We start from the raw sequence: 20,094 nt of genomic DNA on the forward strand, positions 1-20,094 counted from the left end.
GCCTGCAAGAAACAGGCAACTGTTGCATGAGAAAGATGATAGAGAGACAGAAACTGAAAATGATTTTGAAGTGTCAAACCTGCGTGAAAGGCAACAGAAGCATCATTGGAAGCAGTTGGAGAGATAAGAGGCAGTACAAGTTTGTGCAGAGGGAGCTGATGGATCTGGTACGTGATGGACTTAAAGGGAGAAGTGAGTGAGAAGAGAGGTGAGGACAAGGAGGTCAAGGAGGTGTGACAATGAGGAAGCCTGTTAAAATGCGGTCTCACTTGAGTATTGAGTGTAGAGTGAGTAAAGACACAAGTTCAGAGAGAATGTGGACACTTACTGGCCACATATAAGACACTTTTAAGGCAGCAAAGCAACAAGGATCTTGAATAAGAACATGGAAAAAATAAAAGAAGGTTGGAGTTACTTGAATGCTTTTCAGGGTATGTTTTCCTATAAGTCAAAAGGAGAGTTCTGGTCTGAATATTTTCCAAAAAATGAGAAGTATTATATCTGAAAGAACCCACTGAAATACACACAGCAAAAATCTTAAATATAATTTGGTTATTGTTGACACACATGCCCTTTGGTACACAGCAGCTCTTCTGTCTGTTAGGGAAAATTAAAGGAAAAAAATGGAACTTCTGTCCTAATTTTTAATGTAGTATAAGACAGACACATCTATAAAAATGGAATTATGCATAGCCATGATGAGTGTAAGATAATTGGTGAAAGTTCAGAGAAATATGGAGTTATTTTAGATCTATCTTCTTTGGGCAATTTTCTGACACACTTTCCATTTCTTAATACAGCACCCAGAATTGAAGCAATGACAGCTAGATGTAAGATTATAACACCTATGTTTTCAGTTATGAAAAGCAAGTCATTTCTTGATGATGAGTGTTAGGTCCAGACAAGCAGATAATACCATGCTTACTAGTCCTATAATTTGCATTTTGTTTTAGAAATTTTTTTTTCTACGTTTTCTCTTTTTAGAGTATGTGTGGCACACAACCTAACAGTAACTGAGTGCTAAACTTTTTTCACATGGTCCATAGCATTTGGCACAATTCTATACAGAGAAGGTACTTATAACTACTTATTAGTTTATATATATTAGTTTATATAGAGTTTGTATATATATATTAGTTTGTATATAAACATGTATAGTTTTATATATAGCTTATATGTATATTATTTATATATTTTAGTGTATATATAGTTTTAAGGTTGCTTATAACCACTTATTAATTTATGTATAATATATAATGTGCATATATATACAAATGTGCATATATTTATAAATTTGAAATTGTGTGTTCAGTGATGAAATGGATGTCAAATAAGAGGCAAAGTGACTGTTCATTAAATACTTAGAAGAAACATACAATCTTAAAAATAGTGATGACAAAAAATTTTGAAATTTATAAGAAAATTAGGGAACAGTCCTAAGCTTAGAATCTATGCTATGTATAAAACAAAGTGTTAACAACCATCATAAAGAAAATAATTTGTGAATATTTGCATGGCTGTAAGTCAGACAGCACATGTGGCCTTTTGAAACAGAACATAGAATTTTCCAGTGGCCAGGGAATCTCACCCTTTATGGAAAATGTTACTCTCAGCTTTGACTCACATCAAGATGCATTATGCGTGGGCTAGCCAGTGTCCCCCTTATTCATTCATAATTTCATTCATTCATTTCCTCCCTTGTGTGTTTGCACATTCTCTCTCTCTCAGATCTATTATTAACATTTCATATTTTGCTAGATTGTCTTGGACTTTAGATGTATACTTAGGGGAATAACAGAAGATCAATAAAGGAATACAGTTTTAATTTCTAGAAACAATGATTCCTTACAAATATTATGAAATCAAGACAGCCAACAGACACATGAGAAGATGCTCAGCATCACTCATCATCAGGGAAATATAAATGGAAACCACAATGAGATACACCCCACACCTGTCAGAATGACTAAAATCAAAAACGCAAGAAATAACAAGTGTCAGCGAGGGTGGGGAGGAAAAGGAACTCTTTTCGCGCTGTTGGTGGGAATACAAACTGGTGCAGCTACTGTGGGAAAGAGTACAGGGTTTCCTCAAAAAATTAAAAATAGAACTACCCTACAATCCAGTAATTGCACTACTGGGTGTTTACCCAAAAAATACAAAACACTAATTCAAAGGGATACATGCCCCCCTATGTTTTATTACAGCATTATTTATAATAGCTAAACTATGGAAGCAACCAAAATGCCCGCCAATAAATGAATGGATATAAAAAAGATGCAGTGTACAGATAAAATGGAATATGGTTCAGCCATAAAAAAAGAATGAAGTCTTGCCTTTTGCAACAACACGGATGGAGCTAGAGAGTATAATGCTAAGTAAAATGAATCAGTCAGAGAAAGACAAATCCCATATGATCTCACTCATAGGTGGAACTTAAACAACAAAATAAAAAGCAAAGGACAAAGAGAGAGAAACCAAGAAAGAGACCCTTAACTATAAAGAACAAACCGATGGTAACCAGAGTGGAGGCGTATGGGGAGATGGTGAGATGGGTGATGGAGATTAAAGAATATACATATCAGATGAAAAAAATTTTTTTAATTTAAAAAATAATCAATGTTATGTTATCAGAAGGAACAGCACTGACAAATATGGCTCATTCAGCAGAGATTGCGGGTTGTTCTCCAATATCCATGTTCTCCTACTTTTATAGTAAGAGAACGTCTCAATCCTTAGATGGGGATCTTACCCCCCAGAATAAACCAGGTCCAGCCCATTGCAGGTGGCCATAAGTTTCAGTTGTAACCAAAGGGATGCCAGGCAAAGTATTATGTGCAATTTATAAGTTGTGCCCACAAAACAAACTGGCTTATCCACTCCTTCCTCTTTTCTGCCAGCTTAGACCACAGAGAAGAAGGAGGTTGTGGTAGGAGGCTGGAGTAACAAGGCAAAAGTATCCTCAAGCTTAATAAATTCTTGCAGCCAATCTCCAATACCATTTCAGAATTTTATGGAATAGCCTTCCCTCTTGTTTAAAGCAGCATTATTTTGGATCTTGTCATGTCGTTGAATGTCTATCCTTTTCATTCTAAAAAGCTCATGTATATTACTAAGGAAGTAGGAGAGTCTCCATCATTATTTGTTCTTAGACAGCATGCTCATTTTATTTTCCCTCCAAATTCACAGTTCCATTGGAAAAAAAAAAAAACAAATATTCTATTCAAATAATCTTAGAGCTATAAGGAGCTTTATGTAACATGCAGTCTGGTGTTTCCTGATATTTATTTAATTGGATAGGCAGTAGCCTCATGAGATAGGAATAAAAGGCATCAAAGTCAAAAAAGGTTTGGAAAACACTTAAAATTAATTCCCTTCTTTAAGATTCACAAAACATATTAGCATATCGAAAATATGAGCATTCCTGAAATACAGGAACATGTTTAGCTTTTTTCCCCTAACAATGGAACATGGAAACATTTTAAACACAAAATGTATTAACATTTTATAACTGCTATTCTGCTTATATTCTTTGGGGAATTTTTAAAAAATTATTTTTATTAAAATATATTATTTGCCCCAGGCGTACAGGTCTGTGAATCATCAGGCTTACACATTTCACAGCACTCACCATAGCACATACCCTCCCCAATGCCAATAACCCAGCCACCCTATCCCTACCCCCCATCATCTCCCAGCAACCCTCAGTTTATTTTGTGAGATTAAGAGTCTCTTATGGTTTGTCTCCCTCCTGATCTCTTTGGGGAATTTTTAATCACTAGATAAAGCATAAGTTCCTTCATGTCAACAAATACTTCTTCAAGTCTTGCTAAGATATATTCCAATAATGGAAAACTCGCTACTTCACAGGATGGTCCATTTCACCCACTTTTCACTTCTCAAAATAAAGACATGAATTAGGATAAATATTAATTGGTTCTGTTAAATGTGTCCATATCTACCTTCTTTTGGCCACAATGTAGTAAAGTTCATTGAAGGCACTTGAAGCAACCCGCACCTAACCCCTCTAATATTCCCATCACCCTGCAGCAGTGTTTAATCAATTCTCTTCAGGTTCATGAGCACCATACAAGCCAGATAGATAGGAGTAAATTGAGGAAATTTTGCTTTCACTCAAACATCTAATAACATAGCAAATATCACTGAAGAAAAGTCATTATTTTCTGATAACCAACATGACCAATTTCATTACTTGCCATATGACTAGAAACTCAAGAATTGCAAAATTAATTATATAACTGAAATGCATTTATTCTTCCACATCCAATCTCCTAATCAATAATTGTTGCCTCAGTACACAGTCATAAATTCATATGTGTATGAGCCACATTAATATTTCATTAGTCATGTCAATGAAGTATTGTCTATTAGAAATTTTAAAACAACATAGATCTACCAAAGTGATAGGATTTACAGTGTAACTAACTTTATTTATATAAGTCTACATAGTAAAAATATGTGTAGCAGTAGTAACTAATTATAAAATTTAAAAATGCTTTACCAAAATAACCAATTTTGAAAAACAAGTATCAAAATTATTTGTTGTGACCAACAACAAATAATGGCTAATTTGTGTGTGACCAACTTGCTTTCGGTCAGATCACATGCTACCATTTCATGGATTAACCAAATACACAGTTACCAAAAAAAATTTTTTTTAAACTGCATTCACTAAGTTTAAGTAATCAAATTGATTTCAGTCAAATCTTGGACCTCACTAATAGTAGCTCTCAACATTAAATGTCAGAAGTTTAATTAAAGAAAATTAATAATGATTCCTCTGAGCTCTGAGTAATATGTAAACTTTTGAATAGCTGTCTAATGACTCTACATGGACAGTGTGATTCTGAATATGAATATATTCTTGAATAAATTAATATTGTTCTTGTTTCTTTTCTTGATTATAATTTCAAATTAAACTTACTCAAATGTCTTGTCACATTGGTAAGATATTTGTGGATATTAATTAATTCTATTTAAAAGAAAAAATGGTCTCATGATACATTTTATTCCTGAGCTGTTTGTTTGATACCTAATGTTTTTTACAAGGAGATGAGAATTTAATAGGGATGGACTAAAGTTTAGCATCATCCTTACCCAAATCTGCATTATACCCAAATCTGCCATTAGTTTGGCTTGAGACATGACCTTGCAAATGCCAAGGAGTCAAAAGTCTACTTCAATGACATTTCTGGCCTCATTGAACTTGTATGTGATCAATGATCATGTAATGGGTAGATTACCATTTCTAATCACAATATTAGTATAAACCAAAGACAAATCATTTCAATCCACTGTTACTATGTGAATATGTAACTTGGAGGAAGTCTCCTCTCCAAAAAGGAGAGAATTGATTAAACACAAATTGATTAAACACAAATAAAGGAGACTTTATTTCTTACTTAAAATAATTTCAGTCACTAATGCAAATGTATTTTTCTAAGAGTAAAATACTGTAACAATTTATATTGAATAATGAAAGCTGCTAATTTTATGTTGAAAATGATTTTAAAAATCCAAAGAGTTAAACAAACAGAGAAGTACATGTGATTAATAAATATCAAGGAAAAATACATTAGCTAGATATTTTAGAAAGAACTTATCTTCTTGATCCAAAAGTTTTTATGAAATGTAGATAATCATCATCATCATCATCTGAGTAATAAGGTAGAATAGTATGGATGATATTATCATTCTAATCTCTCTAGAATTATTTAGCATATAAACATTGATACCATTAAAAAAACTATAATTACTTCAAGTCATTTTCCATCCAAACATAAATAACACAGTGTACAAAAAAGAAGAAAGTCTGAGAGGAAAATGTAGTACTCTAAAATAACTTGTTCCTCCACTCTACTTCAGTTCATATTCTAACAAAAATAGAATTCAAAAACTTTCAAAAGCACATTTTTGAAAAAAAAATCAAAACAAAACAAACACAACCCAACCATGTATGTATTGCAACTGATTGCTATGAATAAAATACTTGTTTAGCTGTAAAAATAAAGTTTAGCTGAATAAAAACTTGTTTTGATGTCCGGTAGAAGTACACTGGATACGTATTTGGCCCACAGAAGCCAAGGCCAAAGTATATTTCACAATCACAAAATTAAATTCTGAGGTGTGTTCATAAATCTAAAGTTTTATATTGCATAAAACCATTGACACTCACTTATTATAAAGTTAAGATCCTTCTACTGCATGTGAAGCGGACCATGCAGATTTCTGTATGGTCTCAGTATGCATCACCAGATAATGAAGTCTTTTGTGAACAAAGAAGGAGAAAAAAAAAGAACACTATCTTTGTAGACGAACTGATTTTGTTTTGAATCATTGAGTGACACTAGACAAATGATCTGAATTATTTGAACCCTTTGGATAATAACATGTACTTTGCAGGAGTGAAAGGATTTGAATGGATCACATCTGTAAAGGCCGTAACTCAGTGCTTGGTCTGTACAGATCTGCATTAACTGGTACTTTTCACTTTCTTCTTCCCCTGGCCTGTCCTCAATGTTTGGAATTGCTGTCGATGTCAGTTTGTGAACTGTATAGAAAAATAGGAACATAGAAATTTGGAAATGAAGGGAATTTTGAGAACATCTACTTTGTTGTTTTCAATTTTTTTTAGCAGCAAAATATAATCCCAAATGGGACCCCAGTATAAAATTGATCAACTCAGAGCTGCTGTGGTTGAAGCAGAGATGGAAGGCCCTGAATCCACATTTACCCTGATCAGACCATCCTGGATCACACCATCCTACAGAATTCCAGACTATTGCAATGGAATGGGAAATCAGAAAGCAAGGGGGCTTCTGAGTAGTGTTTGCCAGCAACTGGTTTTCTTCCAAATTGTGTGCCCTTGCTGAAGTCACTTAATCTCTTTGGGTTGTTATTATTATTATTATTATTATTATTATTATTATTATTATAAAATAAGAAGCTTGAAATATTCCAGGTAAGTCCAACCCAGTCCATCTCTTCTCTTTCTTTTAGCACTAAATTTAGGGAAATCTATATAAATAGTTTTATCAAAAGTTGTCAGTTGTGGCAAATTGTATTTTCAAAGATGGTAGTCATGAAATTTCCCTTCCCACATGCCCTTTTGCACTGTGGTCTTGCCACTTGCCAATAAAGAGATGTAATCACTTACCCTACCCCCCACTTTTGAGTCTAATTATCCTACCTCATCTGCACTGGTCATAGTTCATTGCTTGTACCCAACACCATGCAACAACACAATGACACTGTGTGATTTCCCAAGCTGGATCAGAAAGGCTATGCAATTTTTATCTGCTTCTCTTGGAAAGCTCACCTACCAGATGTTCCCACTCTAGACACTTCCTCTCAGAGACAACCCCAGCACCAACCTGGATTAGCCTGTAGGTGCCCTGGTCAATAGTCCCAGCCAAGTCCCATCTCCAAGCTATGCCAGACCAGGCACCAGATAGGAGAACAAAGCCTCCAGATGATTCTAGCCCCAGTCCCTAAGTCACTTGAAGTCAATGGACTGTTCCCAACCCAAAACCCAAATAAGCCCCATTGTGCCATGTCCAAATTCCTAATCCAAAGAATCCAAGAGCATATTGAAATTATCTTTTTGCCACTAAGTTTGAGATGGCTGATTATGCAGCAACAGATAACCAGAACATACATAGCTTTATTATTTACTGAACCTAATGTCTTCTGCACATTTTTCATATCCTTAAATCTTACAAGCACCCAGTCTTTAAACCTCCGTCTTACCTTCACATTCCTGACATATTGCATTCTTTTTTTTTTTTTCAGTCAATGAAGGAAAAACAGACTCTTGGGGCTTTGGGCAGGAGGCTACCCTACAGAAGAGGTGGTGGAGGAGCCTTATTTAACCTTCTTTTGGGGATGCAGATTGTTGGTATGGCCGTACTTCTTGGGGCAGATGACAGCGTGGGGGCGCAGGCGAGCACAACACTTCAGGAGATCAACTTGTCATGGTTGTATTTCTGGGCCAGTGCATGGAGGGAAGGCTCAATGATGCCTCCCCAGAGCCGAGACACCAAGTGCAGGGTAGACTCTTTCTGGATATTGTAGTCTGACAGAGTGTGGCCATCTTCCAGCTGATACCCGCAAAAATCAGATGCTGCAGGTCAGGTGGGATGCCTTTCTCGTCTTGGATTTTGACTTTGACATTCTCAGTGGTGTCACTGGGCCTGACCTAGAGGGTGATGGTCTTGCCCATCAGGGTCTTCACAAAAATCTGCATCTCTGTGTCTGTTGGTGTGAATTCGCAAGGCTGCCACAACCAAACCCCTCGGCCACCTCATTGAAGAGAAAGTGAAATACTGCATTCTGATTATCTCCCTACCTCATCTTTTTTGTGGTTCATTTCCTCTAACAAACTCTTGAAAGAAGGCAGTCTTAGAGGTCATTTCTTTAGTCTTCTTCCTATCTCCTCTTGATAAGCTCATCCACTACTAGGGTTTAAATTATCACTTCATTTATTCATTAATCATTCAATAGATATTTATTGTGTACCTAGAAGGTGTGTCAGACACTGTTCTAAAACTGAACATATATAGCTGAACACCAAACAGGTAATATCCTTCCTCCGATGATATGTAAGTTCTAGTAAAAATAGAAAATAATTTGGCATACAATAACATAATAATCCAAGTAGAAACAAGTGATACAAAGAAATATAAAGCAGGTTGAAAAGGACAGAGAGTTACTATTTTTATATAGAGTGGTAGTGGAAGACATTTTTAATAGGATGTATTTAATCACAGACCTACATAAAATGAGGGATCCAGTCTTATTCATATTGAGAGATCATTCCAGGAAGAGGTCTATGACCAGAGTGTTCAAAAATAACAAGAAGGCAGGAATAGCTGGAATAGAGTGAGGAAGTAGGACAGTGGCAGAAGATGTAACTAGAGTTATCCAGGAAGCAGACTATATGAGATCTTTTGGCTATCACAAAGGCTTTAGATTTTATTCTGAGTAAGATGATGTGTGAAACATTAAATATGCTCATGAATCTCCAGTTTCTCTCTCCTTTTTGGGTCACAGAAAATATTCTTCTCAGTTGTGCAAGACCTTTTGACCAGGTGTGGCCAATGAAATATGAGTGAGAACAACAGGTTATATTTCAGCTGAGACCAGAAAAATGTCATGCAGGATCTTTGAGCCTCTCTTTTCACCTGCCTAAGCCACCAAGGTGGCTACAAGTTCCAGGTGGTTGAACTACAAGGTAAAGTCTCTGTTAGCTTGGGTCCCTGAGGAACTATTGGGAAAAGAGATCACCATTCCAGTCCCCAGCCAGACATATAGTGGACATGGTATATGAGTGACAATATTTGGCAGGGGCAAGGGTCTCATCACTGGGATGTATTTCTGTAGTATAATCTGGCCTACCCTATGGATGAAAGGTGCAGGAGAGCTTGAGGGGTAACTCTATGGTTTATATTCCAAAAAGCTCATAGCAGCCACTGTGTGGAGAACAGACTATAGGGCAAAAGAATGAAATCAGAAAGACTAGTGAGAGTCAATGGCTCTAGTCCGGGAGAGAGATGATAGTGATGTGGATTAAGGTGGTAACTAAGATGACTATTGTCCAAATTAGGTCACCTTTGAGAGGAAAAGGGAATGCTATTAACCCATCATGAACTAAGAATGCCTTGGGAAAATCAAATGGTAGCTGTACAGGTAATGAAAACTTAAAAATATAAGAATATATTTTGAAGATGTCAACAGGACATGGTGATGAATTGAAAGTTGAATGTGAGAGAAAGAGAAGTGTCAAGGATCATTCCAAGAATTGTTCTGGGCAATTGGAGAATGGAGACGGGGAATACTGAGCAAAGAGGAGTTTTGGGGCAAGAGTTGGGAAGTCAAACTATGATATTAGAAAAATTAGGTTTGAGATGCATGTTAGATATAAATGGGAGATGTCACCTTAAGAGTTAGATCTATGACTATGTAAATAAGGGGGAAAGTTGGGGCTAGATAAAAATTTTTTTGGAAGTCATGAGTATATAAATACTATTCAAAGCCATGGGACTGGCTGACCACATTGTGGGACTACAGACAAACAAAAGAGGAGATCCAAGTACTAAGTGAGAAAATGAGGAGGATTCTTCAAGGAAATGGAGAAAAGATGGCAAGGGAAGTTAGAGGAGAACCAAGAAAGAAAGGGTATCCAAGAAAAATAAATAAGGAAACATCTTAATAGAACATGTGCTCTGTGTCAATATCTGCTGTAATGTCCAATAAAGTGAGTGCTGGGAATATACTATCAGTTTTAGCAACATGAAGATCCTTGGTGACCTTGACAAGAGCAGATTTAAAAGACTGATGGGAACCAAGACCTGAATGAAGTGGTTAAAAGAGAAAACAGAAAGATAAAATGTAGAGCCAGCACATTCAAACTGCTTGAAGGAATCTTGCTCTAATTTGGAGCGAATAAATGAAGCAGCAAGTGAACGTGGGATGTGGAGAAATAAATGTTATTTATGTTAATAAGAATGATCCAATAGAAAGGAAATAGTTGATGATGCAGGGGAGAAAAATAAAAAATAACAAAGAAGACCTTGAGTTAGTAAGAGAGGATTTATCTAGTATTTATACACAGAGTGTTAGGGACTCTCTGGTCCATGGATGTTCATCTGCTTTAGCAGAAGAGAAAAAATTGTTTTTATCTTCTGGAGAAAAAAAAAAAAAGAACAAAGTCAACACCTAAAGATCATGAGGTAAGAAGATGAAAACCATTCAGAAAGAAAGAGAAATTGTGAAATAGTTGTATTAGTAGACAGGTGAATTAACTACGGTAGCCTGGTTGCATAATAGAATCACTTGGGGGGAGTCTTTACTTCCTATCAACACCGACACTCCACCCCAGAACAATTATACCAGATCTCCTGGGATTAGGACCAGGGCATAGTTGATGTTTATGAGCCAACAATGAGATTAATTACAACTATGTCTTAATTAATTTCATAACCATGAATTTAAAGGCAGCATGGTTCTTCCTACCTACCCTCCAGAGGTGTTCAAATTTATATTCCTGATTCTCAGGCAATAACATCACTCTTAATCTCTCCTCAATCTTCAGAGAATCTCTATCACACCTATCCAGTAAAGTCACATCCCTCTGGCATAGCACAAGATCCTTTATATAATAACCCAAACTACCTTTTTGAATTTGTCTTCATCTATAGAGTTCCAGAACTCTCTTCCTCAAATAAACTGGGGTGACTCACTACAAACATCACACAAACCTCCACACTTCCTTGGATTTCATTTATGCTGTTGTTCTCCACCCACAGCTCCAACTTCAATGATCTCAAACTGGGCTGTGCATCAGAATAATTGGGAGAGGTCTAAAATACACATGATATAGCTCTGTTGCAAGATCTAGGGTCAAGCCTAGAGATTCTCCATTATTAGTAAATTTCCCATGTGATTCTTACACAGTCAAGGTTGGTCCCTACACCAAGGATGGAAATCACTGCACTTACTGAAGCTGTTAAAATTCTGCTTATCCTTCAAGACCCAGAGATATCCCTTTACCATAATCCCTTCTCGCTGAAATTTATTGCTCCCTTTTCTCACTTACAGTGTTTATTTCACATGCCAAACACAGATCTAAATACTTTCATACACATTATCTCACTTGAGTCTCACAAGCACCATGAATCAGCATAGCTTAGATATGGCTTTTGCCCTATTTCATCATTTTGCTCCCGGGTCCAACTGTGGACATGTGTCTATATTCCAGAGATCTGCTGCTTCTTCCTACTCAAGAGAAATGAGAATTTGGCCACAAGAGCAGGAAATCAGTAAGATCAATAGCATCAGGCTGTCTGGTGCTGTGGGTTGCTACTGGATTCCTTACCTGCACATTAGCTCTTATTTCTGCTATGAATAAACCCTCTGATTCACAATGTTGACCTTAGCCTGACCCAATGACATTGGCTTCTGCAAAGGGAAATCTGGCAGACTGACAGGGCCTTCAGGCCAGTCTGCAGCTCCATTTGCAACAGAGCACACCCGCAGGTGATAAGTCTCTTTACGGTTGTGTACTGACTCAGTATACAGGGATTTGTACAATGTTTTGCCAAGAGGTCAGTACATGTTTTTCCACCTCCCTTCCTGGGAAAACATCAACTCATGGGGGACTGTCCTAATTAGATCACTTCAAACCATGCACAAACCCTGCAGATAAAAATAAGTGGGAAAGGGACACCTGCATGGCTCAGTGAGTTAAGCCTCTGCCTTCAGCCCAGGTCACGATCCCATCAGGATCCTGGGATCGAGCCCTGCATCAGGTTCTCTGCTTAATGGGGAGCCTGCTTCCCCTTGCCTCTCTCTGCCTACTTGTCATCTCTCTCTCTCTCTCTCAAATAAATAAATAAAATATTTTAAAAACGTAAGTGGAAAAAGCTGCAAGAACTATCTAGCTTTAAAACCATACCAACAGTTGATTTAATCATTTGACTGTTCTTTCTGGATGAAATGACAGCCATTTCTCTTTATTATCATTCTCTATTCAATGAAATCAATAATACTATGTAACTTATTGAAGCCACAGCAATTATTCCTTACGTCAAATCATGTAATTTATTTCTGTCATGGTTCTAGTCACTCCAAACTTAATTTTTGGAACACAATCTTTTTTTTTTTCCTGTCACTTTGTTAATTTTTCTTTCTCTGTGACTGTGATCCTTCATAATTGCTTTTGTTGTCTCAGCTGCTCTGTTTTGACTGTTTTCTGCATTTCTAACTAAATGCTAATCCATTTCCTCCCTTTGCCTGAGGAAAAAAAAATCAGTTCTACCCCCAAACTACTTTCTTCTTCTGACTATAAAATAATACATAAAACCTGTGAACAGGTCTCAAAAAGAAAATTAAAATTACACACAATCTAGACCAGCCACTGTTAACAGTAATGTTTTTCATTCTAGGCTTTGATATATACAGATTTAAATAACTGTTTGTCAGAATTAGAATAATGTTATATACAATTTTCAATGTAATTTAAAATATATACATATGATCATTTTCCATGTTCTTTGAAAAAGAGACTTTAATAAATTAAAAAACAAATTATTTTTAATGATGGCCTAATATTTTACCAGATGCTACCACAATTAATTTATGTTTATGCCATAGCATATTTAGGATATTTTCCATCTTTTACAAACAGTGCTTCAGTGAGTAAGCCTATAGCTATCTTTAAACTGTCAAAAAAACTTTCAATAAACATTTTAAAACACAGATCTCTGCCACAGGTCTGAATTTTTCCTAATAGATCTCTGCCAGGGGTCTGAATTTTTCCTAAGACAGATTTATAGGAGTGAAATATTACTGAAAGAAAGAGCACAAATATTCCGTTTCCTTTCTTCATTCAGCCTAAAACTACGGTAAACACCTATTAAGTGCCAGACCCTGTTACAGGCTCAAGAAATAGAGCTATGGACGAGATGGGGCACCCCTCCTGAAGGGGTCCATAGTTCAGTAGGAGACAGAGTCAACTGAAGGACTGCACTTAGCATCTTCAGTACTGAAATGATAGTAGGTACAACAGATGTTCCCTTAACTCACTTCCACTTAGACAACTCTGGATTATCTGGTGTCTTCCATTCCTAGCCTCTGGTAAATGGGTTCATCAACACCAAGTGTGCATAGTCTTAGTTTATGGCTACTTGCTCCTACTGGTTAAATTGAGTACCTATCAGAAATCACTTGCATGTGTCCCCAAACACATACCAGTCGTACATGCCACTGCACTTCCGTCATTTAATTAACTAATATAAAAGCTGATGCTATATGAATGTGAAAAGTTGTGGTTAGATTCAAGAAAGACAAGTTACTAAAAATGTATTTCTGAGGAGTTAGGTGTGAGTGAAAGAAATTTTTTCAGAGATTAGTGAAGATAATGTCTAGAAGGTTCCACAGACTGATTATTCTGCAAATGCTTTAGATTCTTGAATCCTGACCTGGAAATTTAGAGGATACACTGTGAGTATTGTTTACACATGGAAGATAAGAGAAAACTCTATTTAGAGAACTCATCTCAAAGAAAAGGCCTTAGCCCTCTCTAAAATTTGGGTGAATTAATATGGATTTTTGCCATTTTTAAATTTTATCATTTCCTCCTTAAGCCAGCTGTTGGGCTAACTAACCACTGCTGAGCTCAGTGACACTGAATAAATAAACTATTCCTTAACAAAAATGAAGTTCTTACAAAATAGCACCAAAAAGCTTCTTGGAAATTTATAGAAATATAGAAAATTCTAATATATAGGAAACCTATTCTAATTATATTCCTCAAAACTGGTTTAAAAGTGCCTTTTACCATAATTAACTACCATTAAATATTCAGAATCTTTGCTAACTGTATATATATAATATATATATAATATACTGTACATACATAACATATAATTATAATTATTGTTATATCATTGTATTATATATATCACTGTTATTCTTTTAACAAATTAACAGTTAAAAAACAGTTATATTTATATGTTTACTGGGAATTTGTATTCTGTCCCTTGTGAACTTCCTACTAATCCAGACAAGTATATGCAGGATTTTTTTCCCCACCCTTATTGACTTATAAGAGATTCTTTTTTTTTTTTTTTTTTTTTTATTTCCAGCATAACAGTATTCATTATTTTTGCACCACACCCCGTGCTCCATGCAATCCGTGCCCTCTATAATACCCACCACCTGGTACCCCATATATTAAGCTATTCCTCCTTAGGTCATAAATATTGTTGAAGTCTGTTTCATGTATTTAAAGTTTATTTGTGGTTTCTTTTTTTTACTGACCAAAGTTTTCACTGTTCATGTAGTCAAACCCATTATTCTTTATCTTTCATATCTAAACTTCCTCTACCTTATCTGTATCTTGTGAGTTATGTAACTATGAACATATTTTATAGGGACAGCAAGCAATATTCTTTTTTTTTTTTTTTTTTTTTTAGTTGGGGAGGGACAGGGAAGAGAGAGAAAGAGAATCTTAAGCAGACTCCACGCCCAGCATCAAGTTTGATGTGAGGCTTGATCTCACGATCCTGAGATCATGACCTGAGCCAAAATCAGGAGTGAGACACTTAACCAACTGAGCCATCCAGGTGCCCAGGGATGGCAACCAATATCTCAGAGTCATTTAATTTTTTTTCTTTTATAACTATTTGAGTTTTCAACAATCAAAGATTACGTGGTATACCTTCTTATGTCCACATGAGATTCCTTCTCCAATCTTTAGCAACCTCCTTTCAAGGATAAAAATGAATGTTGTTCTTTATTCACATCATAATGTTAACCTATTGGTGCTACCTTAACAGTTACATAAATTGCAAAGAACTTCTGGTACACAGTTATAGTATTTAAATATGAGCCATACTCTAGATGGTGTGTATATTATATGAAATCCACTAATATTCCTGTGACTATTTGGAATCGTTGGGCATGTCCTTTCCTATACATCACTTGTATGTCTGATTTGCTAGGTTTGAAATTTTGTGACTCAGTCCAGGAATTCATTCCTATATTCAATAACTCATAATCAGACATGTACTTTTAGCAAGACTTTGTGCTAATTGCTGAAAATAACACAGAACAAATAGACATGGTTGCTGCATTCCTGAAGCTTGCATTTTAGTGGGGAGGAGAGACGGTAAACAAATTAAGCCAATAAAAAAGTAATTAAAATTTTAATAGGCGTATGAAAAAGTGAAAAGTGTTTCACAAGCCTGTAATTAGGGTTCTTTGAGGAAATGATATCAGAAACGAGCACTGAAGGATTGGAAATAATTAGCCAGTGGAGTAGACAACACTGGGGTTGTCTGGGTGGCTCACAAAATCTGGAAAAGTACCCTGTGCTGCCACATCTGTTTTACATGAGTTTAGCTCACAACCTGAGCTGACTAAAGCAGGCACAGACACTTGACCTAAGGTAAGCCTATCCTAGGGACTAAACCTAAGAGAAGAAAATCAGTGCCTCGCAGCTTGTAAGAATAGTCAACACAGGCAGGAGACTCCACACACAGGTGTGGTTCTCTGTTCTTCACACATAAAGGACGTTGTGGGGGAAGAAAATACAGTCTGTATCAGAGAGGGAAGAGCAGGCTAGCAGATGGGTCAGACAGGTGAATACAGGCAGCAATTAAATTCTTATGCCAATTGTTCCCAAGGCCCAATGACCCTACTCTTCATACAGTCTTGTGAGATACTGTAGCATGCTTCCAATGAATCCTTTTTCCAAAGCTTATTGCATATGAATTTCTGGAACTTCTTATTGCATATGAATTTCTGGAATTTCAGGAACTTTCAACCCAAAACATGCTAATTCACATAAGCAGGTAAAAGGGGGCAGTATATTCCAGAAAGAGAATACAACATCTGCCAAGGCTCAAGGCAGACAGGTGATTGACACATAGAAAAAAAATCCTTCAAGATGGAAATAAAAACTATCTGAGATGAGAGTAGTCAGGTAGGAAGAGCTGGAATCATTTGGGGCCTAACGGGCCACGCACAGGATTTGGGATATAACTTACAAGCAATTGTTATATTATTCCTACTGATGCAGAAAGAGAAGCAAACAAACAAACAAAAAGCAACTTAACAATTGAAAATATCTGTTCTTCCCAGACATTTTTTAATAGTTTCAGCATACATTTTTGAGAATCTATTATATAGAAGGTGATACAAAATTGCCTCAGGGAGAGGGGACAACAGAGAGAAGGATAGGCATTGGATTTCCCAGAAAACATTATATAAAAGTGTATTTTCCAATAGTTTAGAAGAAAGAGAAAGTTTGTATAGATTAAGAAGAGTAACTTCAGAGCAGTGATTCCCAACTGGGAGAAATCCACCTCTCACCCTCCAGGGACACTAGGCAATGTGTGAATACATTTTTTGGTTGTCACAGCTGAGGCAGTGGGCTGCTTGTATTTGAGGGATGGAGATCAGGAACACTGCTAAAATCCTACAGTGCATGGGACAGTTCCCCACAACAAAGAATCATCTACCCTCAATGTCAATAGGGCAAAGGTTGAAAAACCCAGCATTGGAGGGTACAGGTGTTATCAAAGCTATTATATAAGAAGACAAAGTAGTAAAGAGTAGAGACTTCACTTGGGATTGGTGCGAAATGTTAAAACCTGTCTATGCCATTAAGGCCTGAAGTAGGCAATTGTTTGTCCTCTAGAAACTTAAAGTCTAGGGGCACTTGGATGGCTCAGTACGTTGAGCGAATGACTCTTGATTTCAGCTCAGGTCGTGATCTTGGGGTTGTGAGGTGGATCCCCAAGTTAGGCTCCACATTGCGTAGTGAAGCCTGCCTAGGATTCTCCCTCTCCCTCTGCCCCTCTGCACCCCACCTCTCTCTCTAGAAAAAATAAAATAAATGATATATTTTTTAAAAAGGATCCTCTGTCTCCCTCTGTCACTACCCCCACCATACATGTGTTCTCCCCCACCCAAGAAAAAAAAAAGAAGAAAAGAGAAAAGGACATTTACAGTCTAGTGGGGGACATAGGCCAGAAAGACAGGAAGTGAGCAATTCTGTCAATACTAAGATAGAGGAGCATATGTTCTTATAAAACAGTGAAGTGAATATCTACCCCAGTCTGGGGAGATCAAGGAAAACTTTTGTAGAGAAGAGAGGTCTTAGATGCTGCCTAAGATAGTAAGAGAAGAATCAGAGTCAGTATCAGGAGAATGAGGTGGAATTAGCCAGGCAAAGTTGACACTGACATGGGGAAAAGATTTCAAATGGTAAGAGCCTTATATGCAAATATTGGGAGTCATGATTCAAAGATCTGGAGCTGTGAAAGCCTATGAAATGCCCATGGGGCTCAGGTTCTCAGGATCTCTGAAGCAGAGAGCCCCAGAAGTGGCAAGGCTAATAGAGATCATGCTGGAGGGGTAAGTTCTTGATGTACTGGGAGCAGCAGTAATTCCAAACTGAATGCAGGGCTGCACTAGTCGAGTTAACAAAGCACAGAGTTCTGACTTGGTATATTGTGAAGTGGGAAGCAGTGGCATTTTGAGGTTAATTCTGACTTAATATGCTTCAAGTCTATTTTTATATATGTGCCTGTAGTGCCTCAGTTCTGTATTTCACTGTGCCTGGATATTTATATCAGGAGTGTGATAAATCAGTGATAATGTTATTTGGCATGTTTCGCAACCAGTCAGTTTGACTGACACAAGGAATCAACCTTGCATATTTTAAAACTGCTTAAATTTACTTTGGTTATAAGGTTGTATATATTAAACATCCACCTCCATTGTTCCTTGACAAACCTTCCTTTAATTTTATATACATGTTAATTTATAATACACACTATTCAACCAAAGAGCAGACAATAAGCCGCTCACATTCTAGGAAGCCTTACTAAAGGGATTGGTTAAGAGATGACAGAATGAATGAGCCAGCTGAAAAATCTCAGGTAGAGAGCAAAACAATTTGCTATCAGTTGCCAAGGAATTATATATGTTTCCAAGGTAACTCCCAACACAGCTTGTTGTCTTCGGTATCTATTATACTTTGGAAAATTTTCAGGCTTGTTTCCTTTTCTTAAAGGTCTTTTACTCTTTTAAATACTGAAGATCTTCAGTTAAACAAAGCATTTACTACTTTTACGACCAGTCTCCTAGTAAAGGAGCAAAGAAAAACAATGATGTCTCTTTCCTATAGGGTTTTATTTCGGTTTCTCTTCTGAGAATATCATATCAAGACAGTGGGAAGGTAAAAATGGTGGCAGACAGACCCTTGAGGGATCAGAAGCAAGAGTAATGAGGGAAATTTAGAGATTAGGTAAGGGCAAGTCCAGCAGTCAGAAGCCAAAAGTTATAGAGATGCCTGAAACCAACACTAAGCATGGTCAACCGTCAACATCAAAGAGTCAAGATACCAGATATAAAAAATATCTTATACTGGCCAAAACCTCTTCCCATTTAATTCAGGAGACTGATGGAGTCCCTAATTCACACAGGGCACTATGCATACCCATGTATCCTGCTGGAACAAGGATCGACACTAGCGAGAGGTCAACCCACAGTTGGCTTGTACCAGTAGGGGAGCCCCAGTATAAAGGTAGCCCATGGATCTGCCAAGGGATAGCGTGCAACCATATTGAAAGCAGTTGCTGTCAGAAGAGTGGCATTACCCTACACACTACATCAGAGGTGCTCTCCTTTTATTCAAGATCAAAAGAGTCTACATCAGCCTTCTTTCCCCCCCACCAAAAAAAGGGTATTTTAGAAGAGCCTGTCTCAAACCAGTACACTTCTTAAGGATGAGGCTGATCGGACAAGTAAGAAGATAGAAAGTTAAAAGTCAACTGGCTGATTCAATTAGGATATCCAAATTGGTCAAGAGAAATGATACAGAGAGGTGGAAGGCCAAAGAGAGCCCAGATAAGCCAAGTCATGATCTGAGTTCCTTGGTCGGTGCCAGATAAAGTTTAAGCTTTAAGAAAACTACCAGGAGAGGGGCACCTGGGTGGCTCGGTGGGTTAAAGCCTCTGCCTTCGGCTCAGGTCATGATCCCAGGGTCCTGGGATCGAACCCCACATCATACTCTCTGCTCAGCGGGGAGCCTGCCTCCCTGCCTCTCTCTCTGCCTGCCTCTCTGCCTAGCTGTGATCTCTGTCAAGTGAATAAATAAAATCTTTAAAAAAAAAAAAAAAAAAAGAAAGAAAGAAAGAAAGAAAACTACCAGGAGATTTTAATGGCACAGTCTTGATTGGTAATCTTTTTTTTTTCTTTTTGTTCATAGTGCAAAGGTATATAGAAAATAATTGTGCTTAGCAGTAGATCATGAGTCTTCTTAGTCACTTACATAGATTCACTAAGTACACAGGGATAACAAAATAGGATAGAAAGAAGAAAGGAAAATATGGTTTGTTTTGTTCAATCAAAGGGCTCCTCAAAGATGGGGCAACTTGTTCTTTATTTTGGGGAGATCAAAATATTGAGTGCAACTAGATGCCTTCATTCTAAAGGCAGATGCTATTTCAGCACAACAGTGCATTTTTTATTTTTTATTTTTTTTAAGTTGAACTATGTTGT

At 36.9% G+C, this 20,094-nt stretch overlaps 1 protein-coding gene and 1 pseudogene across 3 annotated transcripts in view; both read right to left on the reverse strand.

The window, feature by feature from the left end:
- Positions 1-20,094, reverse strand: part of TAFA2 (TAFA chemokine like family member 2) — a 468,681-nt gene that overhangs the window by 106,918 nt on the left and 341,669 nt on the right. The gene's annotated exons all lie outside the window — the stretch shown is intronic.
- On the reverse strand, positions 7,080-8,483 carry LOC116594009 (annotated as a pseudogene).

Source organism: Mustela erminea, chromosome 6 (assembly GCF_009829155.1).
Source record: "Mustela erminea isolate mMusErm1 chromosome 6, mMusErm1.Pri, whole genome shotgun sequence".
NCBI lineage: Eukaryota > Metazoa > Chordata > Mammalia > Carnivora > Mustelidae > Mustela > Mustela erminea.